The following is a 6510-nucleotide window of genomic DNA, read 5'->3' on the forward strand; positions in this document are numbered from 1 at the left end:
GTGCTGGGAAGGCAGCCAGACGGCCACCAGACCACCAGGCCCCCTCACTGGGCAAGTCCTCAAGGGGACTTTTGCTGAGGTTTCTGCTGCCCGGCAGTTTCTTAAGCGTGCCGGCCTCTGTTGTGCCAAATCAAGAGGGATAAAGCAGAACAAGGTGGCAGCTTAAACAGGTGAAGGTCTCCATTCCATCTCCACCTCACACAACCAACCTCCCCCACTGTCCCTGGGCTTCCCCTTTCCCCTGGGTACCCCACACACAGCTGAACCCCACTCCCCCCACCACCGTGGAGTCCCTGAGTCAGGGTTGGAGGCATGTCTGTGTCTGTGTGTCAGTGTTAGAGCCGCTGCTGTTCCTCCTGCTTGTCCCAGCAGCTGTGTCCATTCTGTGAGATCTTTGGGACGGGGCTGAAGCAGAACCACCAGCCCCAAATACCCAGGAGCCATGAGCTGGCCTCCCTCTCCAACACAATGAACCTGGCTTAGAAACTGTGATTAAAAAAAGAATTATATATTCGCTGCTTTCAGCCTGTAGGGTGCAGTAGTACCCCATTTTGACAGAATCATGGACTCACAGAATATCAAGTTGGAAGGGAACTGATCTGGTCCAACCTTTCTAGCAAAAGCATGGCCTAGACAAGCTGGCCCAGCACCCTGTCCAGCTGAATCTTAAAGTGTTCAGTGTTGGGGAATCCACCACTTCCCTGGGGAGATTATTCCAATGGCTGGTTGTTCTCGTTTGAAAAATTTTCCTCTTGTGTCCAGTTGGAATCTCCCCAGGAGTAACTTGTACCCATTACCCCTTTTCTATGTGACTCCTTGTAAAAAAGGAAGTCTCCATCTTCTTTATAGCCACCCTTTAAATACTGGAATATGGTGACAAAGTCTCCCCTTTTCAGCCTAAAAACTGTAATTCCCTTGGCTCTGCCACTTGAGCTTTAAGAGCACACCTGGTTATTGTTAGACTTGAGAGGAAACCCCCAAACTGTGAGACCAGGCAGCAGCAGTGCACAAGGAAATGCTTTAAAAGGAGACAGCCCTGGTGTTACTTACACCTGGCTTACATAGCATTAACTCCCTGGGTGAGCTTGAGAGGAGTTCCTCTGGCTTGTGCTGTAGTTATTTCCTTCATGTTTCCTAGGGAAGAACAGTGAGTGCATATGCCAAAACCCTGCTCCCTCTGGGAGCCCTTGGAGAGGGGGCAAGGAGGTTTTGTGAGCTATAAATTGTTGGTGAGGTGAATACATAAATATTCATGGAGAATATACAAACTCATAGCAAGGTAAGTCAGTCCTGCTTAGTTGTATTGTAGTGTCAAGACACTGATCTCTCTGCTGGTTAATGAGGTGAATCAGGTGGAGTGTAAAAGCAATGTGAGACCAAAGTCAGCTTCAGTTTATCCATCTGCAATACCCCTACACATGGCTCCCGAGCTCTTTCTGTGCTTATTTTTTATGTTGCATTTAATCTAGTGGAAGGCTATGTCTCACAGATATCAGAGGACTAAGAGATTCCACAAAGGTGACATGAGCTCTCCCTAAATTGTGAATGTTGGTGGGTTTGGTTTTTTTTTAATTGGAATTTCATGGCATTCTTGGAAGAGTGGGCTCTGACTGGAGTGTCTGGACTGAATACCCTTAGGGGAAATATTACATCTCCTAGCTAAGGTCTGGCTGAAGTTTCTTCTTTACTTTCTCTTCTATAGAATGTGTACTGTATAGCTGTTAAGCTAACGCTGTGTTCCACCTAAGGAGCAGTTACAGCAGGAAAAAAATGTATATAGAAAAGAGCTATACTATATAAATATGATACAGTGGCCAAACCTGTCAGAAGTTAGAACATTATTTCTAACTGCCCTCTGCAACACCTTAGATTCCAAATGGTTTACAGAACTTCTTTTTTCAGGAACAACGATGTTCAAAGTGCCTGATAATGGGCTTCCAAACTATTGAAAATCCTGGCTATGGAGAGCAGAAACTCCTTCTGAAAATAGTTTGCTTGGTAGAACTTTGTTCCAGTGTAAACCAGAATGGACTATTCAGCTTTCAGCTATACCAGTAAAAATCCATATCAGCCCTGTGCAACGCTCAGATAGCAGAGGGCAGAATATGCTTCATTTCCTTCCACGTTGTGATCTCTTTCATTGTTAGCAGTGTTTCACAGTGTAAGGAATCCATATTGCTGCCTTATTTTTCACATTATTGTTGCTTCCTTCAAAAAAAAAAAAAAAAAAGCCTTTGACAGGCCTTTCAGTCCTTGGATCGTGCAACTTCACCAGCTTTTATCTCCCTCCTTTGAGACGCAGTTTTTGCCCGCTCATCTTTGTAATCTGACATTGTGATTTGTTCACTTGCACGCTTGTTTTTCTCCTCGAAGATTTGCTGAATCATTGAGGAGGAGGCAAGAGCTCTAAAGGCAGCTGGTGGCCAGTGATAAAACCATGGCCACATCCAGTCTTCAGGGTTTGCAGATGACAGCCCTTCAGTTGAAGGCCTGAGTCACATTCCCTTCCGAGCTAAGATTGCTGGGGACTTTGGGATTGAGGAAGTGGGGCTGAGGAGGTGGTGCCCCAAAAATATAAATTATTGAACCTGTCAACCGCAAAGTTTGTGTTGTATGTCCTGCAAAATGTATAATGATACTGGTGACAGAACTTGCAGGCTAGAGGCTAAATCAATCCTGCCAACTGTTGGATATTGTGCCCACCTCAGTGGGAACACATGTTTAAGAAAATAGGGATTTGGGTTGAAATATGGTATGGAGTAGCTGCTTCTGGACTTGCAGTAGCAAGGGGTAGTGTGAGCGAAGATGTGCCAGGGCTCCAAGACAGTCATGAGCCTGTTTATTTGGAAATGATGCACAAAACTCCACTGGTACAACTTATGCAACTGTTTATATGAATTTTGTCTGCTGCCTAATGATCAAAATAAGAGCTGGGAGCTAAAATGACTTGTTTCACTTTTTAGGGCTTTCACTCACTCTCTGTATGACTTCGAGCTACTTTCTCTCTACCTGGTTCTTGGTTTCCTTGCAGTAAAAAAGGGATAAGGTGTTTCCATCTTTGTGGAGCATTTTGAAATCTTTAGGCAGAATTCGCTATTTAAATGCGGAACATCCTTAAATAAGAAGTAAGAAATATCTGAGTCCTCCAACACTGCTGTTGTGGCACTATGCAGCAAGCACATGGTACTCTGACTTTCTAATTGTTTCCTTAAGTTCCAGTTAAAATGGGAAACCTCAGCTGTTGCGTGCGCACTCAGTCTGAAACCAACGGGGTTTTGCTGTGTCAGCTCTGCCTTTAATGTAAGGCACTAGAAAATGAGCTTTGTGCATATTTTTGTGACTATCTCCCAGAACTTGGAAATAAAATCTTACCAATAGTACATGATACTTTTCCCAAGAACAGAGTTTTAACTTGGGATGTTTTCCTTAAAATTATACTTCAAGGAGGTAAGACAGAAAGCTGGTTAAGAAACAAGACTGGAAGTCCAGGTGACTGGACAGTTCTGTTTCTAGTTCTCCTACTCAAATTTGGGAAAAGATTTTAAAGTGAAAACTGTGTATCAGGTTGGCATATCACAATGCAGAGACTTTGCTTTGATGCTTTATACCTTTTCTGTGGGATTTTTCACAGTCCTGGGTGCTGTTCCAGCATGAGATTACTGTGCATCTACAGAAATTCTACCTAGCTCTTCTCTATAGGTCTCAGAGCATGTCCATGGTGTTATTCGCACTCTGCAGATGGGGAAACTTGAGACACAGAGAGGGATAGTGACTGGCTCAGATCAGCTGACAACGGCAAAGCCAGGAATACAATCCTCCTTCTTTGAGTTGAGTCTCATATTTAGCATGCTCCATGATGCTCTGATATCAGAAAATGCAGCCGCCGTTTCTGGGCTTTCTTTGCCAGGTGCTGTCACACCTGGATGTCCATTGAGCCTGACTGATTTACAGTCAGGCTACTACACGCTGTATCTAAATAAGGAGCTGGGGCAGGGACGTCTGACTGACACATGGGTTCATCATGTCCACACTCTCAGGATGGGGCCCTTTCAAGAACAGGAATGTTCCATCATCTCTGACTTCCCCTTCCCCAACTGAGGCAAGAGATAACTTCTATTTTATAAAGAGAAGAAACCAGCAGACTTGACCACTGCTGAAAATCCCACCAAAGCTCCTAATATAGAAGGGCCTGGGATGTAAGATAAAGTCCCATTACTTTATATTTATTCAAAAGGAAGGCAGAATCCATGGGGTAGGGGGTTTTAACTCATTCTTCATGAAGTAGCCTTGAACCTCAGAGCTGTGTTGACCAATGCTAAATGTGTCTGTTGTACTTAGAACTTGCTTAGGAGCTCTTGATGCACAGAGGAATTAAATGTCTTTGAGGTTGCTCGTGGCCTGGAGAACAGTAGATTATGGGTTGGAGAAGAAACAGCTGTGAGAATTTTGGCCTGAGTGGTGCAGAAACCACAGGGGTGTGACTCATTTCATGTCACTTTAGATGTCTACAGATACTAGGCTCCCTTTCTCTTCAGGGAGAGAAGTCGGTTCGTTGAAGGCATGACCTCTGTCCTACACTAGGTATGTGCTTTAGGAGGAGCTAAATCGCTTCCTAGATGTGTTATTTACCAGAAAGGGAGCCTTTGAGTAATTGTCTCACGTTGGAGATATCCTGGCCTACATAAGTGCTGCAGAAGGTTTCCTGCCTCATATCCCACTGAGGGCTTGGGACAGCATTTGCACCCAGGTAGCCAAGTATGAACACATCCTCCCAGTGCAGGCTCAGGGCTTGTCCTGGGGCCAGCTCCTGGTAAAATCCCCTGGTATAGGCAGAACCCAAGTCACCAGCTTGAACCCAGCCAAAGCCCCGAAGGTGGGTGGGAGGCAGGATGACAGCTATCCATACAGTCTAAATGAGCAGTGACCTGACAACAGCACGGTCTGACAGGCTGAAGAAACATGGTGTGTTGAAGCTGTCGATCTGATGCTGGTTCTATCCTGCATGGCCCATTCTCAGCAGGGAAACCAAGCAGAGGATGTGCCATGCAGGGATCTGGAATCTCTTGTTACCCTCCCTGTCATGGCTGAGGTATAAGGACAGGGAGCTTGCGCAGGCCCAAGGGAGCTCGTACAAATGTAGGAGAGTCTCTGCTGTGATCTCCAGCTGTATTGATTTGGTTATTGCTGCCCTAGGAGTAGGTGTGAGGGAGTATTTGCTGGCCCATACTCTTGCAGCTCAGATAGGAATGGTCAGGTTTTTCTTGTTCTATTCACCTGAGGTTTTTTACTATTTTCCAGAAACAGTAAAGGGAAACAAAGCAATTGTCAGTACACCAAAACTTAGTGACTAGTATTATTCTGAAGTGCTAGATTCCCTCCCAAACCTAGGGAAGGCAGCGTGGGGGAGAGCTGCTGCTCTGGGCACTGAACAGGAGCAGCTTGCTCAGTAAGCATCTGAATTGTTTGCTGTAAATCTGACTCTCCCCGCTGGGCAATGTTCCTCAGAAAACCTTCCTCGTGCATTCCCTCAGGCCCCTATGTTCACATTTGCAACTCTCATGCTGCACTTACCGGGGTTATTTGCATGGATAGGGGCTCCCTGTTGATGCCTGGGTGGCAGAAGCGAAGGGCTGACAGGCCTTTCCTGCCAATCTGTCTGTTGTTCAGATGAAGTGGTTGGAAAGTGCTCTCTCTCCAGTTCCCTCTTTGGCTCAGGCACTCTGATAAGGCATGGGCTGTCCTATCTTGCCCTGGGAGCTGTTCCTCCTCCCTAACAGGCCCGCTTCGCCAGCTGACAGTTAGCAGCCGGCAGTGCTTGATAAACTTATCAGACCGAAGCTGAGCTCAGTGCACGCTCAGCTCCTCCCTGGCCTCAGATTTCCCCATTCCTGGGGACTCTTTGCTCTCTGCCTCCCTTGCTGTCTGGTACGGCAAACACAGATCACCCTTGGGCCAACAGGTCAAAATCAGCCCAAGGACCAGATTGAAAAATGCTTGTATTGAAGCAACACCTTTAAAATGAGGGTGTCAAGTGGGACATTCATAGCATCCGTATCCAGCTCTGTCTCTCTCCCAGGAATATTATTCACCAGTGGAAATGCTGCTCGTGTCTGGTTTATCCTCTCTGTGTTTCTGCTCGCCCTGTTTCGCTGCTCATTTGGCAGTTTAGTGGTTTTAATGTAGTGGTCTCGCTGTGCACACTTGGAGGATTTCTTTCCAAGCCAGTTAGAGAATTGGGTTGCTTTGCTGAATTAAGTTCCTATGGGCCATTATTAGTATGGCAGCGGCACTTAGGCGTTCCAGCTGAGATCAAGGCAGTGCGAAGCGCTGTATGTGGAAGATAAGGAGGGGCAGTCCTGTTCCTGACTATCTTACCGTTGAAATAAACAAGCATAATGAAGGGGAGAGGGGGAATTATTACCCTCTTCTCAGATGGGGTGAAGCTTTTTGTGAGCTTTATAGTGCGCCGAACACCTTCAGAAATCCAGCACTCACGTCTTGCCAGAGGTC

Source organism: Athene noctua, chromosome 20, assembly GCF_965140245.1.
Source record: "Athene noctua chromosome 20, bAthNoc1.hap1.1, whole genome shotgun sequence".
Lineage (NCBI taxonomy): Eukaryota > Metazoa > Chordata > Aves > Strigiformes > Strigidae > Athene > Athene noctua.